This window comes from Phacochoerus africanus, chromosome 15 (genome assembly GCF_016906955.1).
Source record: "Phacochoerus africanus isolate WHEZ1 chromosome 15, ROS_Pafr_v1, whole genome shotgun sequence".
Taxonomy (NCBI): Eukaryota; Metazoa; Chordata; class Mammalia; order Artiodactyla; family Suidae; genus Phacochoerus; species Phacochoerus africanus.
This window is the reverse complement of record NC_062558.1, coordinates 82,274,280-82,293,804: the sequence shown is the minus strand read 5'-3', so window position 1 is coordinate 82,293,804 and position 19,525 is coordinate 82,274,280. Positions and strand designations below refer to the sequence as shown.

Here is a 19,525-nt window from a genome sequence, read left to right as displayed (position 1 = left end):
GCAGCCAATCTTGGGAGGGACTAGGTCAAGGAGGCTAAAGCCTCAGGTCTGTGGGCCTAACGTGAGCAGGATGGAAGACAGAAGCCAGACTTCAGCCTGCTGTGTGGCCAGGGCATGAGTTACCAGCAAGAGTTACTAAGATGGCCATGGCACAGTAGTGAGCCTCCCAACCATGGATGCATGCAAATGAGGTTGGGCACACACAGACTTTAAAATCATCCCTGCCCAGAATTCACATTCAGCTGTGGGTGGCAGGATGCCTGGCCTGCGTCACTGGCTCAACCACTGGTCACTCCACTTCCATTCCTTAGCTGGATAGGAGTTTTCCAGCTGTTATCAGAATGGCCTTGAGCTCCTGACCTCCAGGCTGAACACCCTTAAGTCCTCTCACAACAGAGACAAGGTCCAACCAGGCTCTGTGCGGCCCTGATGCCAGTTCTCTGTGCCCCTCATCCCAAGCACCTGGTGGAATTGGCCTTGGCCCATCCAGGGAAAGTACACCTAAGCATCCCCAGAACCCAGGGCAGCCTGTGGGGTCGGTTGCACCCTCATCCCCACGCAGTGGCTGCCTCTCCCTGGGCCTCAGCTCAGGTCGGACCCCCGGCCCACCCTGAGATGCCAGCTTAGCAGTGAGAATCTCCAGGGCCAGGGATGTGCTTTTTACTTAAGCACAGACTGGCACAGACTTGACTTGGTTGCCAGGAAATGTTTGTCAAAGGAACGAGGGAGAGAGAGAGAGAGAGAGAGAGAGAGAGAAAGTAGTGGGGAGGGAGGGGGACAAACAGACATTTGAACTCAGGCGGGTTCTCAGAACTGTGGTCCCCAAAGGCTACCAGAGCCCTCCTCCTCTGCCAGGCCCTCTCTGGTTATAAAGTGCCGGCCAACATGGAGAAAGGGTGAGGGAGGCCCTGAGCTGTGTTCCAGGGCTCCGCTGCCTGAGCTGTCTCAGAGAAGGCCCCCAGATGTCCGGGCTCAGGGTGTCTGCACTCTGCCCACATCTGCTCTGGAAGCCCAGCTCCATCCCACCTCCCTGGAGGACAGGGACTCTTGTCTCAACTACTTGGTCCATGAGGGACTCAGTGATGCCCCTCACCTTCTCTGGCATCCCCTTCCTAACACAGAGGTTTCATTCTCCTGGAATGGCAGTGGGGTGGGACACGGCTGCCACACGGTCTTTGCAACGAAGGTGATCCTGCCTATCCGACAGGAGGAAAATAAGTCACAGGTGTGAGATCCACAGAAGTTCTAGAAGACCCGTGTGCTGACAACCCTAACCCTTTGCCCAGCCCAGGTCCTGGCACACAGTGGGTGCTAATACCTCTCTGACGGATTAATCAGTGGCCTGCTGGATGCACGATGACGATGGGCTGATCTGGGCTCTCCTGCTGAGGGGCCAGGACTCAGCAGCACACAGCAGGGGACACCAGAGGCAGTGGCTGCTTCCACGTGTATCCCTCTCTGGCCAGGGCTCAGCCTTTTTGAGCTGCCTCTGGACAGAGGATGCATTTCAGGCTGGATGTGTTCTCTGTAGTCAGAAAACCCAATACCTTTTCTTGACAGATGGAGTTGGGGGAGGTCTGGGGAGTGTGTATGGGGGGGGGTGCGGTCAGAAGCAGGGCCCTTCCTCAGGCCAGGCCTCCCCCCACCAAATCCAGAGGCCCAAGAACTCCAGGACCCAGCACACGGCTGCCCTCTGTCCCCAGAGATCCTTATGTCCACTCCCATCCCCCACCAGTGCGGCCCCCTCCCCTGGCTCCCTGTCTCAGCCTCCTGGCTGCAGCCGGCCTGAACTGCTTACTTAGACAAACAGGGAAAGCAGCCACGTGACTGGCTAAGGTTTCCCGGACTAGGGAGACACACACACACACACACACACACACACACACACACACATGGCCAGGGTCAGGTGGTCATGTGGCCCAGCAGGCTCAGGTTTCCATGTGTCTGAAGGACAAGAGACCAGGCCTGCCTTTCTTCACCCAGAAGAATGCCTTCTCCAAACACTTGTTTTCTGCCTCCTGGCCGCGTCAGGGCCATGTGGATGGGAAGAGCGCAGGGGGAGGGGGAGGAGGGGAGAAGGAGGGGGAGGAGCATGCGCCAGCCCTCAGCCCTGGCCTGGTCTGGTGTTTTCCTTCCGCCCTCCCCACCCAGAGGGCAGATGCCTGCTGGGAAACCGTGGCCGCCCAGCCGCTGACGCTGATGCTGACGCTGACGGCAGGGAGAATCCCAAAGCCCAGAGCTGGACGTGGGCAGGAGGGGAGCTGGGGCTCCGAGGGGAGTCTCCCAGGGAGTCAGCCAAAGGCCTGTCAGGACCTGGTACCCAGAGCAGTGATTTTTGCAGCCTGAGTCCATGGCCTGGCCCCGGGGGGCATCCAGGGTGGGAGAAAGGGGAGGGGAGGGGTGTTTAGTCCAACCTGGTGCAGCAGTTCTGCCTTTGGTCTGTGGTTTGGGAAAGGTCTGGGGGCCAGGGTCCCGAGGCCTCTTCCAGCTTTGGGGGTCTGGGCCTCAGATCTTCCCCAGAAGGCAGGTCTGTTCATCTTCACAGCCCTGAGATGAGCCGTCTAAAGGAGAAGGAGGCCCCATCTCTTGACAGGCAGGGCTGAGACAGGGATTCTGGGGGAGGGGAGGTGGCCACCAGCTCTGTGAGGGTCTGTGGCTGGTACCCACCCTGGCCTGGCCTCAGGCCTGACCGCCACCGCCCCAGTGGCACAGACACCTGCTACAGAGGCACCTCAGGAAGGCCACAGAGATATGAAGGGTGTGGCCAAGCGTTCTCAAATGAAAGCCAATTCCTGCCAGACCCCTTGCTAAACCCTTTTTCAAATACCATCCTGCTGAATCCTCACAACCCTACAAGGTAGGTAATGTTGTCACCCCATTTTACAGAGGAGGGACTAGCAACCAGAAAGTCACATCATTAGTAAGGGGCCGGTCAGGATCTGCACCCCGAGAGTTCACTTCTAGCACCCATGCCCTTAAGCAGTTCCCACTGAACCAAGGCCTGGGCCCCCAGCCTCGGGCCAGGCCTGTCCTCCACAGCATCCTTGACAAGGTTTCCCAGGGCCAGGTCCTGGGTTCTGGAGGGATGCTCCCGGAGCCAGCCCACCTGTCATCCTGTCTGTCCCGGGCACCCATGGAAGCAGCCTTAACATGTGGCATCAGTGAAGGTCTACAGGGTGAGAGGAAGGCGGTGGAGGGGTGAGGGAGGAGAAACGGTGGGGAAGGAGAGACATGGGGTCCAGACAAGGAGAGACAGAGCAAGAGAGGGCTGGGTTGGGGGTGAGAGAGGGTGGAGGAAGAAAGGCAAGGAACAACAGAGAGAGAGGAAGAGCAAAAGAGAAAGAAGGAGTGATGGAGAAATGGAAAGAGGAGGAAGATGGGGGAGTGACCGCAAGAAAGAAGATGGGAGGGAGGGAGGAGGGAAGCAGAGGAGGGGAGACACAAAGCTAGAAAGAGCAGAGGGAAACAGGAGAGGAAGAAGGAATAGCTGCACGAAGAAGAAGGGAAGGAGGAAGGAGAGGAGGTGGGAACGGTCCACAGGGAAGGAGCCAGGGATGAAGGAAGCAGGAGCAGAGGAAGACAGACAGGGAGGCAGACAGGGGTCAGGGAGGGAGCGGGCCTCGGAAAACCGAGAGACGGAGGGCAAGCAAACCCGCCCACCCTGAACATTAAATACCTAACAGGAGATGACAAATCAAATGGGAATTACCGCGGTAAAAACATAATTAGAAACTTGATTGAAGTTAAACAGAATTTACATAACACTGCAAATTAACTTTACACGAAACTATTCACTGGGAAGGCAATGAAAAGGCATTTCATTAGTAATCTATATTTAAACAATAGGCACAATGGAGCTTTCTGATGTGGAACTTGGTGCCTTCAACCCGAGAGACTGCCAAAGGCTGCTGGAGAACAGAAGGCAGTGGATATTCCAAGAGGAAGTGGGCAGGGTCCAGGATGGGATCCCTGGGCCAGCGAATGGGGTATAGGGGTGGGTGGACACAGTGGGCCAGATCAGATTCTGCTATGGGCTCTTCCCTTGACTTGCTGTGTGGTGCTGGACAAATGTCTTACCTTCTCTGGGCTTCCGTTTCCTCATTTACAAAATGAGGACCCTGGAGAGGTGGTGTACATGAAGGTGCCTATAGGTGCGGCTATTCTAGGAGAGCCTGGGAGATGGTAGAAGGCAGCAGTAAGAGTGTGGGCTTGGGGTGCAGATGGACCCTGCTCAGGGTTCCACCCTGCCACTTAGTAGCTGTGGCCTTGTGCCAACTTCCTCTTGGGTCCTGGTTTACCCATCCATTCAATGGAGATAAGTCCACTCCCGCTTGATGTTGTCACCCGGGCCGTGGAAGGATTTAGGGGGAGATTGAGTGGGGGCAGGCTTAAAGAAAAGTGAGTCTAAAGGCACGGGATTACTTGTCCCATCCGCCTGGCACACTAATTAGATTACCCAAGCCTCCTGGCACCCGCCTGCCATGTAGGCTGAGCCATGCATCATCAGAGAGGTTTCCTGCAGCTCCCCCAGTCCCTGATATGCAGTCAGAGACATATCTCCCCAAGGGACTGGCGGGGGGGGGGGGCCATCACCAAGTCCCTGCCTGGTTCCACCCCAAATGCAATATGGAGAAGTCTCCTGGGCCTTTGTCACATCCCAAGTGCATTAGGCTGTGTTCACTGCAGAGGGGCAGAGGGACAGAGGGGCTGGGCTAGCCCCCTATAGCCCACTGGCTGGCCACTCCCCACTCCCCTGGCACCTCCCATCCTGCTTCCGAGGCCCCACTGAGCCCCTGCCCAGGGTCTGGGCAGCGGCTCCTCTCTGCAGCCTTCCCGGACCGAGCCGGTGGCCATTCTCTCTACTGAGAGCTGAGTGCAGAGTGTGAAACATCACAGATGCATAAAGGCGGATGCTTCCTCACCCGAACACGTACACACTTGCCCACCAGAGGCAGTGAGCTGCTCTGCTCTAACGGTGAGTAGGCAGCTCTGACACATGCTCCTAACCCAGGAAGTTTCTACAGTTTCTTTTAAGATAGAGGATCCAGGCAGTGCTTAGAGATTCAGTAGGAGGCTGATGGGTTTCCTTCCCCTGCAGACAGTTCATGAGCTGTCGCCTTCAGCCCCCTCTTTTCAGACAAGTGCTCCAGGCAAGGGGGAGGTCTCCTGGGCCCAGGGGCCCCAAGGGGGTGGTGGGAGGTCAAGAGAGGCAGGCAAAATTTCTTAAAAGAAAGTGCAAAGTATGCAGACATAGGGCGAGAGGCTTAGCTGAGACCAAGGAGTGCAGGACTCAGTGACAAGGGAGGGTCCCTGGATACGGGCTTACCCAGAGCCCAGCCAGATATCCATGGGTACTGGCTTCTCCGAGGCCACAGGTGAAGAGCTGGGAGCTGTTCTGGTCCCCCCTCCATCTCCACCAACCGTCTCCAAATAAGGCTCCTTTACTGAGGTCTCTGAGCCTTTGTTATGCTGTTCCCTCTACCTGGAGTATCCTTTCCCTGATTTGCCAGCAAAATCTTCCTGATCCATGAAGAGCCTGTTCCCTCAGTTCTCCTCCTCCCTCCTCAGCTGTACCTTCTCCAGCTCCTTTACTGCCTCCGCCCCATCCTCCCTCCCTCTAAGGGCTGGATGCCCCGTGACTCAGACGCAGGCTTCTGATCCGCTCTATCTGCACTCACTCCCAAAATGACCTCATCAGCCCCATGGCTTGCAACACCATCTGTACACGACAGCTCCCACATTTATATCTGCAGTCGGGACTTCTCTCTGTCTCCCAGACTCATATATCCAACTGCCTTCTCAACCTTTCCACTTGGATGTCTCAAAGGCATCTCCAACTTAGCATGTCTAAAACACATCTCTTCAGCTTCGCTCAGCCCTCCCTGCTCTCATTCCTGGCTGAGTGAAACAGCCACCTTGGTTCTCCTAGGGGGCTCCTGTCCCAAACCCAAAAAGAGCCTTCCAGGACCGTCCCCTCTTCTCTCATCCTCCACTTCTAATCCACCCACAAGCCTGCCTGCAAGGTCTCTGAGATACAGTCAGACTGATGCGTTTCCCTGCATTTCTTGCCCAAGCCACTGCCTCCTCCATCTGGATGTGGCCAACAGCTCCTCAGCCATCTCCCTGCTCTACTCCGTCTGCCCACATGAGCGGATCCCTCAGGGTCTCTCTGAATTCCCCTCCTACCCCTCACTTCCCTCCTGCCACATGACCCTCCCTGCTACCTTCTTGAATGTGAAAAGTGCACCCCAGCTCACCCCTTCTTTGCAATCATGTCTCTGTTCAAATGTCACCTTGTCTGAGGCTTTCCTCGACCATACTTTGTCAAAGAACACCTCACCCTGTAATCTCCATTTCTTTACTCAGTTAACTTCCCTTCTTAAAACTTCGCATCATCTGGCACGATACATCACGTTTCAGGTATTTATGGTCCATGTCTCCTCATGAGACTGTAAGTGCCATGAGGAAAGGAAGTTTTGTCAGTTTTATTCCCTGCTATGTTTCCAAAACATCAAGCAATTCCTAGCAGGGACACTTTCTGAGTGAACAATTGGTGTATGAATACAAGAACAAGGCCACCTCCTCTATGAAGCACTCCCTGAATGCTGCCTGCAGGACCAGCCTGTGGACCTTCCCCCTTTCCCCATGTAGTCTCAGACACTACCCGAGTCTTGAGCATTGAACATATGGAATTGAGCCTGGCTCTGAGATCATACCATCTTCAGGGCAGGACTGGATCTGATCCACCTTCAAAACCCAGCCCTGAGTGCAAGGCTGGCCTGGTCTAAGAGTCAGTGTGTGTTTGATGTATGAATTAATGAGTAAATGATGGGTGGAAGACTGGGTGGATAAAGAGATGAGTAAATGGATGGATGGATGAGTGAATGGAAGGAAGGCTGGATGGGAGGCTGGTGGATGGTGGATGGGTGGGAAGATGGCTAGACAGCAGGGTGGTTGGGTGTGAGGCTGTACAAATGGAGAGGTGAGTGGATGGATGATGGGTGGATGGATGCACCCCGTCACTGGCACACAATGAAGACTGGTGGTTTATTGGGCTCAAAAGCCAGGCTTCTCTGGCCAACCAGTGCAGTGTAGTAAAAGAATAGAGGCCGATATGGCAAATAGGGTAAAGCTGAGCTGCTCTGGTGTGGCAAGAGCTTGCTGTGGGATATCCCCCTGGGCAGGTCCACTGACTTCCCTGGGCCTTGGTGTCACGGTCTAAAAAGGCAGATAATAATTCTTGTCCAGAGCTGCCCAAGAGATCACTTTGGAGTTTTAAATCCTGCCACAAAGGAGACCACAGCCACATCTCCAGTGAGACACACCTGCCAGGCTGACCTTAAAAAATCCTCTCTTCTCAAGCCCGGTCAGGCCCTGTGGCCTCAATGCTCCCCCCAAACGGGCCAGGACCCGTGGTCATGGCACCAGAGTTCAAACTGAGCCAACCTGCAAAGATGGCTTAACTCCAAATAACAGTGAAGCCCAAGTGATTCACAGAATCCTCGAGAATTTGGAGAAGTGGAGGACCCATAATAGAGATGGACAAACTGAAGCTCAGAAGCATTTTGTGCTGGACTCCCAAGGCATTACAGAGAAGCCCTGAAGCCCCGGGCTGGCGTAAAGGCTGATGACCCTGGGCTCTGGCCCCACCCCATCTCGACCGGAGCCAGGTTTCAGGTGAAGGTGGCAGTGTGGCCAGGTCATCAGGGGGTCTGGTGTTACCTTTCCAGGTCTGGCAGCTGAGGGATGGAGCGGTTCTAATCCTCACACACCTCGCAGCATTGGTCTGGTGCCAACAGGCCTCCTCCTCCTCGTGCTGGGTACACAGGGAGAGAGACAGGACATGTGTGAGTGGCCAGGGTCGCAGGCAGCCGTCCAGTCCCTCCCACCTCTGTCCCCACTGGCAGGCTAATCTTGGTGGCCTCTCGGGCCACTTAAGCATGCCCCGGGATGCCTGAATTATCAGAGCCACTGTCTTTCCCACCCTGCGGTGCTCCAACCAGCAAGCCGACTCCTCCTCGTGGGATTCTTAAAAAAAAATTGAAATCTATGTAAGTTTTGTTTCTTCTGGGGCTCAGGGGCTTTGTGTTGTTGTCTTTTTCTTCCTGGTGAGAAAGGCAGAAAGCCAGGGCCTTCCTCTGCAGCCCAGGCAGGGTGACAGGGAGAAGCTGTCGGGGGTATTTTTAGCCAGGCCTCTAAGCCCTCGCAGTGTTCTCCTCTCTGCGCCATGCCTGGCTTCGGGGAATTATCTCACAGTGCCGGCCGGCAGCCACTTCCAAAGCCATTCTCTGACCCCTGCCTGAATTCTTCCCTCATTATGAATTGTTCACCAGATCCCTGACCAACACTTGGAGTCATTTTATGTGTGTACACCTCCTTGGAAAACCAGTTCGCTCCCTCCTCATCCCCTCCTGCCAGCAGGGCTGGACGGTTCTGCTTAAAACCGAGGCCTAGGAGTTCCCGTCGTGGCTCAGTGGAAATGAATCTGACTAGGATCCTTGAGGATGCAGGTTCAATCCCTGGCCTCACTCAGTGGGTTAAGGATCCGGCGTTGCCATGAGCTGGGGTGTAGGTTGCAGATGCGGCTCGGATCTGGTGGTGCTGTGGCTGTGGCGCAGGCTGGCAGCTGTAGCCCCAATTCGATCCCTAGCCTGGGAATTTCCAGATGCCGTGGATGTGGCCCTAAAAGGACAAAAAGAAAAGAACCCAAACCCTTAGGCCCAGGGTTCTGGAGGAGGCCCAGGAACAGAGTTTAAAGCAGAGAAGAACTGTGGTGTTCCCCAAGCTTCAAGCCTTCTTCTATGCCCTTCAGGATTCTTGGTCTGAGCGGAGTCCTGTCTGTATGATGACTTAATATTTGCCTCCACTTTAACTCACTTTTTTTTTGTCTTTTTTAGGGCTGCACCCATGGCATATGGAGGTTCCCAGTCTAGGGGTCTAATCAGAGCTGTAGCCACCGGCCTACACCACAGCCACAGCAATGCAGGATCCGAGCCATGCCTGCGACCTACACCACAGCTCACAGCAACACCGGATCCTTAACCCACTGAGCGAGGCCAGGGATTGAACCTGCGTCCTCATGGATGCTAGTCAGATTCATTAACCACTGAGCCATGACGGGAACTCCTAACTCACTTTTTTTTAAGCTCTAAAAAAATCTAGCCTTGTCCAAAGAGATCACATCTGTGGAATCACTGGTTTGATAGGCTAGTTATATATTTCAAATACACCTTAATAAGTATATGAGTAATGAAACAAACATATATATTCTTTTGGGTACTAATTTTGGAGGCGTGTCACAGGTTACCAAACATGGGCCACGTTTTGGCAAACTCACTGTGGTTTATCATCCTTGTATGGAAGGAGAAAGAGGCATGGGGGAGGGGGAGCTGGCCAATGGATCCCAAGAGTCAGTTAGCAACTAAGGCCAGGAGAGATAAGGGGGTCAAAATCATGGCATGCTGGAAGCTCTTTGTATTGTCCTTTCTTCCTAGCACTGGCTAAGACCAGTCCCTTCCCTGAACATGAATTTTGCTGTGAAAATCTAGGTGGACGGGTACAGGCCTTGTGAAGAATTTGGTCTCGGGATAGACATAAAATTCTAGCTGTGGGCTACAGGCCATGCAGAGCCCCGGGGTCCAAGATGGCACTTTCCCCAGCATCCTCTGAAGCTTCTGGTTCACCTCCAACCCCTTTCATCAGGCTGCCCCAGGCTGGAGCTGGTCACCAGGGGCTTGAAGCTTTTTTTTTTTTTTTTTTTAATAATTTTTTTTATTTCCCCACTGTACAGCAAGGGGGTCAGGTTATCCTTACATGCATACATTACAGTTACATTTTTTTCCCCCACCCCTGGGGCTTGAAGCTTAATCCCCCCTCTGGTTAGACATGGAAGCACAGAACACAGCCCTGAGCCCCACAGCCTGAGCTCTTCGTTCCCTGCAACTGTGGGCTCTTGAGTGGCCCCTGGCACCCTCTGGGCCTGGCTCTCCCTGTGTGAGCCTTGAGGGGGAGACCCTGCTGATCCTGGAGGCCCCCCTGCACAGCTCTCGGGCCTCACTGTGCTTCTCTGTCCCCTCCAGCTCTGCCCACAGGTTGGAGACCCTGGCTGGGCCCCTGGCTCCCTGCCCCAGCTGCCTGCCCCTCCCATCCAGAACAGGATGTGGGTGTTAGGAGGTGAAGGAGAGTGTGGGGTCGGGGTGGGGAGTGGCCTCAGGACGCGACTTCCTGAAGCCTGATCGGTTTACCACAGTCAGTTGGGCCCAGGACCGCACAGCTGTGAGTTATAAATGTCCCTGTCAGAGCCTGGGCCGAGAGGCCCTGCTGCTGGTGGAGGCGCCAGGGCCCATGGCGCCCACTCCTCTGGGGGCCTCCCACCCTCCAGGAACCCCCCCACCCTACCCCCACCCCCGAGTGTCCAGTCCTCACGACTGCTGGGTTCTCTCGACTCCTCTCTGAGATGCCTGATGACAAAGGGTCTAATACCATCCACCCCTGCTCATTCTTTAGCCCTCCAGGTGCAAAGCTTGTGGTTCCAGCTACCTCAGGCACTCTTAGAGGGCAGGGGACATCCTGGGTCTCCACCTACCTGACACTAAGCCCGGGGCTTGGCACATAGCCAGACGTACCAGTGACAAGACAGCCTGTAGGGCAACTGTTCCAGCTCAGCAACCTGCTTCCCACAGCCCCAACCACCCCTTGTGCCTGCCCAGCTGCCCACACAGGGTAAGGAGACAGGGGAGGTAGGGGTTAGGGCTCCAGCCTGCAGCGCAGGAGCCCTCAGGCCCCTGGGCACAGAGCTCGGTGCCCTGCACATTAGGGTCTCCTTCAGGGGAAGGGCCTATTCTCCTTGCGAACTCTCCCCAGGGCTCCCTTGACCTGGAGGGTGGGGTATAGATGCAGTCTGGGGTGCTCAGGGCCGAGCCTGCACATACATGGCTGTCTATAGTGCAAGAAGTTAGCTTCCTCCAGCCCCGAGGCTTCTGCCATCCTCCTGGGAGGCCATGAGGTGGGCAGCACAGGGCCAGGCCCCAGAAATCCAGTCAAGGTAACAGGATAATAAGCAGGTCCAGGTTTGTAGGACCTGAAGCTTATACTATTTTGGAGGTCCTATTTAGAAATATATATATACATTTACAAATACATATTTAGAATGAGAAAAGAAATAACAAATTCCTAGAGCCTTAGGAAGCCTAGCCCCTTTAAACAATTTACCAGAAATGGCTACACAGAAATGCTCCTGAGGGCAATGTGCCACCCCCTCCCCAGCTGCCAGCAAAACCCCTGCCTTCACCCAAGTGGTGCAGGAGTGAGGAGGTCTGGAGGCAGAAGCTATGTGAGCTTCCCAATAAGTCCACCTTGAAAGAATAATAGTGATGAAACTGATGATAACAGTAACGACCAACATTCATGGACCTTTATCTGGTACGTCCTAGTACATCCTTTTGGCAAGTTAAGTCATTTCATCTCAACACAACCTGTGAGGTAGGTACTATACCTATTTTAACATATGTGCACCCAGACACAGAAAGGTTAAGAAAGCAGCCCAAGGTCACACAGCTAGGGTACGAACCCAGATAGTCGGGCCTCAGGGCTCTTAGAAGCCCTCAAGCATTCCTCTCTGCTTCTGCTCTGGGGGGGCCTCAGGCTCCTTCAGAGGCTCTAACAGCAGCAGCAATCACAGGGCTGACAGTTAAGCCCCTTTCTGATTAAAGAGTTCAATCATTCCACACAAATGCTTCCACCCAGTGCCCAGATCTCAGATGTGAACAGGTGCCTCACTTGGCCCCCGGCACCCTGGGGTCTTCTCTGTGGGCAGGACCGGGCACTCAACTTGACCTTCTGGGCCTAGGACGGTGCCCTAGAGATGGATTGGCCAGCCGCAAAGAGACTGGAGGGGTCGGAGGGGCAGGGTCTGCTGGAGGTCACAGGGCAAGCGGTGACCTCATTTACAGATAAGAAAAGGCAGCTTGGAGGGGAGTGACTTCCTGAGGGTCACCCAGCAAGTGGGGACCCCACGCGAGGTTAGGGCTAGTCTCTGTAGGGGCCGGGTGGGTGGCCTACGGCCTGGGGTGGCCGAAGCCTGGCGCTGGTGGGACAGGCCGGCCAGGTGGTGCTGGTCGGGGGAGGAGGTGCCCTGCCTTTTGGTCTCCTCAGCGCAGTGTCTTTGTTCTGTTTTCCATCTGCCCGTGCCCCTGTGGCCTTCCAGGCTTCCCCCGATTGTGTGCAGGGTGATAAAAGGGCAGATGAGTGGGAGATCTGCGGTGGCACCGGGTCACCTTGCACAGACACCGTGGCGGTGGGTGGGAGGCCTAGGGGGGCCCTGGGCCAGGCGTCAGGCTCCCCACCAGCTACACCAAGCGCCCCTTTGAGAAGTTTTGCATGTGGCTCTCAGAATCCCTTCGGCAACCCTGGGAGGAAACCACAGCAGCCTCCCAATCTACAGAGGAGACTGAGGCCCCAGAAAGTGTCAGCCAGGAACGGAACCCTGGCCTCGGGGATTTCCAACGGGCAGTGCTGACCGTGGCTCTGACCTGCTCGGCAGCCCAGACGACACCTGGTCTAGTCAATGCCATTCTCCCTTTATATCTAGAACTGGCCGTTTTCAGACTGTCCAGGAAGAGAGAGTGGAGGGAGGGTTAGCCAGGGTCTTGCCTCCTGGCCCTGCAGAGCCAGGCGGGCCAGGGAGCCCAAGAATTAACCCACACCTGCTCAGTTGATGTGAGAGGGAATAGAGTCCCACTTGCTGGCACACAGAGGGTTTGGTTTGGGCCATGGGACCAGACTTTGTCTTTCCTCCACTGGGGCTGGAATTTGGTCCAGGTATTTCTCCAGCTGCAGGCAAAGCCTTAAAATTCCTCCTGACAGTGGCTCTCCACAGAGGGAGCACTGGAGGGGGCGCCCAGACACCTGGGTCAGGGGTCCGTCTTTTTACTGTGTGATCTGGGGACGCCGGGCCTCTCTGAGCCTCAGTTTCTCACTCTACAGAGAAACAGTGGATGAGCCAATGGTTCCTCCCGACTCTATCAGTCAGACTGCAGCCCCCCTGAACCCCGGTGCCATAAGATGCTCCGGGTGACCCCTGGGCCTCCGACAGACCCTCTAATCACTTCTGTGGACCTCTCTGGACCCTTTCCTCCCACACCTGATCGGGGGGACACAAGTGGCATCTGGGGTGCGAAGGGGAGACAGGGCCAGCCAGTGTGACAGCTATAAAATTAGATAATCAGCTAATCACCAGCAAATGAGCATCCCATCTTTACATAGAACAAATATAGTATTTACGTAAAAGTTGTTAGGAGTTTCTCTCTTTTTAATTAGCAGAAATAAATGCAAAATGAATGGTAATTAGGCAGCTGATGGATTTGGTAGTACAATTATGCTTGCAGCAGTGCCCCAGTCCTTAAACGCTGCGTGCTCCGAGGAATCAGAGGAGCCTATTTATATAGTTTATTTATAAAACAAAGTTAGCAGGAACAGAGGGGCGAGGCCTGGGCACTGCTGGGGGAGGGGTCTTGGCTGCAGGGACAGGGCCCAGGGAGGAGAGGGAGCTTCTGTGTCCAAGGAATGGGGGGTGGTGCTTAGCATTGGGCTGTGAAAGTGTACCACGGAGGCCCCCACATGTCTATTTCAGGCCTCGCATGTGTTGCTGCGAATGGCCTCCCTGGCAGGAAGCAGGAGAGAGCGCCGATGTGGAGGGGCTGAGAGCAGCTGTTCCCTACACTCCTGTCTGTCTCTTTCCCTCCCAGGTCCCCACTTCTCTCTTCTTTGCTGGCCTTCTTTCTTTTTTTTTTTGGTCTTTTTAGGGCCACACCCGCAGTAAATGGAGGTTCCCAGGCTAGGGGTTTAATCAGAGCTGTAGCCACCGGCCTAAACCAGAGCCACAGCAACGCCAAATCCAAGCCCCATCTGTGACCCACACCACAGCTCATGGCAACGCCGGATCCTCAACCCACTGAGAGAGACCAGGGATCGAACCCGCAACCTTGTGGTTCCTAGTTGGATTCGTTTCCACTACACCCACGACAGGAACTCCTAGCCTTATTTCTTTACTGAGTACTTTTCTGTGTTGCTGCCTGAGGGATATTATTCTAGAACGTTTTCTCTTTCTTCCCGAAACTCAAGGGGAAGTAAGTCTAGGAATAATGTACCCAAACGGAGTGGGATTAAGTTCCAGATCAGTGGAGCATCCCCTGGGAGACAGAGGCAGAAGTCTTGAGAAGAGGCGGCCCAGAGGAAGAGATAAGAGTTGGGTTTTGAAGGATACAGAGGAGTTTTCTCAGATGGTGGGAAGTAGCAAAAGGACCTGCATGTGCAAAGGCAGGGAGGCAAGAAATAGCATCCTTTGACTATACTAAAGAGTGCTTCAGGGCAGTAGAGACTAGAGAAATAAGCAGAGCCTCATTTTGATGAATCTTGAATGAATCTAGGCTCAGGGTTTGGCCTTAATCCTAGAAGCCTTGAAAAGATCTAAATCGAGGGAGGTGGGCAGCCCCTTCTCACTCACTTCTCTTCTGAGCTTCCCCTCCCCCACCCCAGAGCCAGGGAGTGGGCCAGGTCGACAGGCCATTAGAGGCAGCTGGTCCAGCTCAGCAGAGCGAGCATGGAGCAGGAGGCTAACCTGATTAGGAGGGACAGGAGGTTTGTCTGCGGGGAGGGAGGGAGGGTGACTACTCAGAGGGCCAAGGGAAGGGGGGGCACGCTGGGCCACTCTTGGGTCTCTTCAGCAAGGGGCCTGTCTTCCCCTACAATGGAGCCCCGCCCTGCCCCCAACCCTGACTGCTGCGGGGAGGGGAGCAGCACTGCCTGAGAGGCCTCTCCCCTCCCCTCCGGCTGAAACCCCAGCTCCACCATTGCCTTGTGCTGTGACCTTGAAGAGCCACTCCCAACTCCAGGCTACATTCTTGTCCCCCAAACAAAGGCTGGCACTAGACTGGGGGAGAGGCAATGGCTACTTCAGCCCACAGCCCCATCCCAGATGGAAAGTTTCGTGGTCATGGGGTTAACTTTTAGGGATTTGGGTAAGGAAGGCACTCCCATTTGCCCCAGTCCCTCCAGCCTCACCCAAGCCCAACTCACAGGCGTGTGTGGCTGCTGACCTTCCCTTTCCAGTGACTGTCCTTGACTCAGGCTGCCTGGCTTGAAGTAGGGAAGAATAATTCCTGTCCACACAAGCCCTGGGGTCAGTACAAAGCTCAAACAAGCTGTGATCCTGGCAGTGATCTGAAGGGCAAAGCCCAGTGCAGTGGTCTGACTTTGACACTGGAGGCTGGGAAGGATTTCACAAAGGGAAGTTTCACACTCTCCAGTGGGGACAGCTCCCTAACCTCTGAACCACCCCTTTAAAAAAGCAGGGACCAGGCAGCCCCCTCAAGGTCTGGAAACGGTGTCTGAGCTTTGCCTGAGCTCTTATCTGCTGTCACTCAGGACCACGCTCTGAACTCGTAAGGGAAGACAAAGATCACACCGCCCCGCTTCTCTGCTCTGTAAGTTGTGCTCCTGCCTTTGGCCAAAATCAATAACATTCTCCACTATGATTGTTTCACCAGCACGAGGGACTGGGCCCCTGGTGATGACATTCCACTCCTGGCGGACACTGAAGGTCCTCCTTCAACACACAGCCTCTGACCCACTGCAGCAGTCATGAAATGTGGGCTGGAGGTGGGGCTGGGGGTGGTGATGTGGGGCAGCATGGGCAGGGAGCAGGGGGGCTGCCCAGAGCTGCTCTAAGTGCCTCTCCAAAGACAAGCCCGGTGCTATTCATCAACTGGTTTTCAGGGCTGTGAGAAATCAATGGCATTTGTGCTGCAAACTCATCATTAGGACAGGAAAAACTCTGCAATGGAATTGATTTGTTTAAATATAATAACACAATTTAACAGAGAACCGTGGGGGTGGGGAAAGGACCCAGGCAAACACAACACAGGGACAGTGCAGAGGACCAGAGAGGAACCAGCTTTGAAAAATCTTCCAACGCAGCAGCCCCACCCAGGGCTGCCCCAGTTCCCCCAAACCCCACATCAAGGAAGCCAGAGTGGTCACAAGCTATGATCCCCGGGGTGGGGGGGTGGCTTGGGCCCCATCTCAGACATCCCCTTTATTAAAGAGAGGATGCGCCCAGAGGCCTGGTTTTCATTGCCATGCTACTCTTGGAGGTGACTTTGGCTCCATCAACGTTCAATGCAACAAACTTAGATCAGGCACCTACTGTGTGCGAGGCATCTGTGAGGGATTGTAGCGGGAACAGGATAAATCCTGGGCCCAGCTCCAAAGGATGGGATGGATAAGGCAGGAATGCAGGTGACAACATGAGGCCAGGTAGGGCTGAACTTCCTGGGATCTTAGGAAATGTGGGAGAGAAGTACTGGGGGAAAAGGACAAAAGGACAAAAAGGGGGCAGCGAGGGGCAGGAGTGGAAGTTACAAATAATCAGGAGGAGCCCACTTAGGGGAGCGGGCTCTCATCTCATGGATATAGTACCCATCAGCCCAGAAGATGATGTTGATGATGAAAGCTGGCTTTATTGATCTTTACAATGTTCCAGCATCCTGCAAACATGTGTCATTTCAATAAATCTCACCAACCTATGAAGAAGGAACTACAATTACTCCCATTTCACAAATGACACCACTGAGGCTCAGAGACTTAAGTGACTGCTTGTGGTCACACAGCTACTAAGAGATAGAGCTGGGGTTAGACCCCTGAGCCTGTGCTCTAGCCACTGGACCTCCTGCCTTCTCTGGGGCTTGTCCTCCTGTGTGAGCTGGGGAGATAGATGGCTCCTGCCTTCTGGGAGCTGGGGCATGAGATGCACCGGGCAGTTCAAGGGGGAAAGTGAGTAATGGCATGGAGTGGGCCATGCACTGGGCTGGCATCCTCATCACAGGCTCTACTGTGGGCCTAGCCCTGCCACCTGGCTGAAGCTGGAGCACTGGGTGCAGAGCTGCCTGGCACTCAGGGTGCCCTGATCCCTTACACACGACCTCTTCCAACCTCTCTCACAGAGGACAGGAGTGCTGGAGAAGGAAAGCAGTGGGCTGGGTCCTGGAAAGGCATGCGGGGGGTGGGGAAGAGACTCCCCCCAACCCCCGACACTGCGCTGGCCAGAAGAGGCTTAGCTCTCCTCCAAGTGGGGACAGCAGACTCAAGACCTTGGGGAAGGACCAGCGGCTCTGGGCAGCCTCACTGAGCTCAAGAAGGGCCTTAATCTCAGCCCTGGAATTTGGACTTTATTCCTGGTGTCAGCGGGAAGCCAGGGAGGGCAGTGGCAGACTAAGAAGGGCTCAGTAATTGAGAGGTAGGGAGACCATAAGCCCTGATTGCCAGCAGAGGGTAGGAGTGCTGAAGGGGACACAGGTCCAGAGATGACTCCGGGGGTTGAACTGACTGTGGGGGAGAGGGAGAGGGAGGTGTTAAGGACAACCCCAGCATCTCCCCAAGCCCTCTGGGGGCTTGGATGCTCAGCTTCGCTGAACCAGCAGCTGCCCGAGTCAATATGAATTGACCAGGACCCCAAGGAGCACTGGGCCCCTCCCCCGAGGAAGCCTTGACCAGGGCGGGGGGTGGGGGGGGAGGTTGCTGCTGGCCGACAGGCCGCTACCAACTCCGCTCTGTCCCACCGCTGACCTTTCTCCTTTGTCAGCAGTGCTCTCCATCAATGCCCCGGAAGGGCCAGTGCAATCTCTCCCGGCTGCCCGGGGCCAGGGCTGGGGGCAGGGGCTCACTCCGTCTGCCCTCTTCTAAGGAAGAGGTTTCCAAAGGGTCTCTGGAACGCTGGGAGGAGAGGTGCCAAAGCCCTCAGTGCAGATGGGGAGCCTGAGGCCTGTGAGGGGCCACCCAGGACCCACTGGCCCCCTGCAACACAGCCCTGGGCACAGCAAGCCCCGCAGGCGTGACCCCCCCACATCCCTCCAGCTGGCAGCAGGGAAGGTGAAGAGGAGCGGAAGCTGGACGGGAAGACTGAGTCGGGCCATGGGGGATGGGCAAGGATGACCTGGCGAGAAGAGGGATCTATAAGGTGTGGAAAGGAAGCAGAGGCAGGACGAGGCTGAGCCCAGAGTGAACTGGCCAGTCCTGAAGCTGAGGAGGGGGTCAGTGGATGCAGGACTGGAGTGGTGGATTAGATGGGGCTAGCATGTCAACTGTCCCTGTAGGCCTGGAACCTAGAGGCTTCTGGGAGGCAAAACTTCCAGTGTTAAAACCATGATGGTCCCAGGCACCCTGGGATGGCTGGTCACCTAGCAGGGATGAGTGTGAATGCTGGTTTTCAGATCTACCACCTTCAGACTGTGTGTGACCTCTCTGTGCCTCAGTTTTCTTTATCTGGAACACGGAGCTTGTAGGAGTACCTTGTGTATGATTGTCATGAAGATTAAGTTAAATACTGTCTGTGCTTAGTCTCTGACACAGCATCTGATACTAATCATCCCACAAATGGCAGGTGGCCGTTGTTAGTACTATGACAAGTCTGACTACTATGAGGCCCAGCTACCATGCACCTAGGGCCCACCCCATGCCAGACCATCTTCTAAGCACTGTACCTACACTGCTGATTTAATCTCACAATGCTTTATGGGGAAGGGGCCATTATTGTCCCCACTTTCAGAGGAGGGGACCCTGAAGCATGGAGAGACCAAGCCACCCACCCAGGTTCTCAGTGTGGGCAAGTACAGAGCCCAGAAAATCACTTCCATGTCCATTGGGCTGACCCTACAGCCGGGGACACACAGGCCAATGTCAACACAATTGTGATCATACTGACCCAGGGCAAGAACTGGACAAACACACAGGTGGGGCAGGTGGGGCAGCCACTCTGGAGCTACACGGGAGTGGGCAAGGGATCCCTGTTTTTGAGGAGACCAAGTCCCCAGAACTCAACCTGGGTCTTTAAGAACTTCCCCTTCCAGGCTAAACACATCCAATGTATGAGGTTTCAGGGTCTATTTACACAGTAAGAGAAAGGAAAGCCCCCAGAGGTGCTCAGGCTGCCTGCTGGCCCAGGGAGTGGGGGCTGGAGGCAGCTCTCTTAATCTGAAAGCTTCTGCCTGTTACCACATTTCATTCTTGCAACGATACTACAAAGTCAATTATGATGCCCATTTCAGAGGTAAGAATACAGAGGCTCAGAACTGTGCTAAGGTTGCATGGCTGGATTTAAACATGCCCCGCCCCCAAGTCTAGGCTTCTCTTGGCTGCAGGATGAATATGCAATGCCAAGGCAGGAGGCCACAACTTGGACGCCTGTGTTGGGCATGGTATAGGGTTTAACGTGAGCACTAGGTAACTCTGGGGAAAGGTACCGGAGAAAGTCCGGCAGCTCAAGGAAGGGGCTCAAGCATCCGGGGTTAGAGTGGTCAGCCTGGCAGGGTACTGGCCCCAGGAAGAAAACAGGCGGGTGCCAGAGTTTGGGCAGGGGCCCATCACCCCAATACCTGGGGGATAGGCAGGCTTTGCAGAGACCCCTCTGCAGTTTCAGGAGCTGAGCTTGCAATGCCATCCCCACTCCAGCTCCTAGGAAGTCCTCAGCATG

At 55.0% G+C, this 19,525-nt stretch overlaps 1 protein-coding gene across 4 annotated transcripts in view; it reads right to left on the bottom strand.

Moving 5' to 3' along the window:
- Positions 1 to 19,525, bottom strand: part of ZMIZ1 (zinc finger MIZ-type containing 1) — a 192,404-nt gene that overhangs the window by 162,376 nt on the left and 10,503 nt on the right. For all 4 annotated transcript variants that reach the window (XM_047762411.1, XM_047762414.1, XM_047762413.1 and 1 more), the window contains exon 2: positions 7,723 to 7,816. The gene's annotated coding sequence lies outside the window, so the exon portion shown is untranslated. The remainder of the gene's footprint in view (positions 1 to 7,722; positions 7,817 to 19,525) is intronic.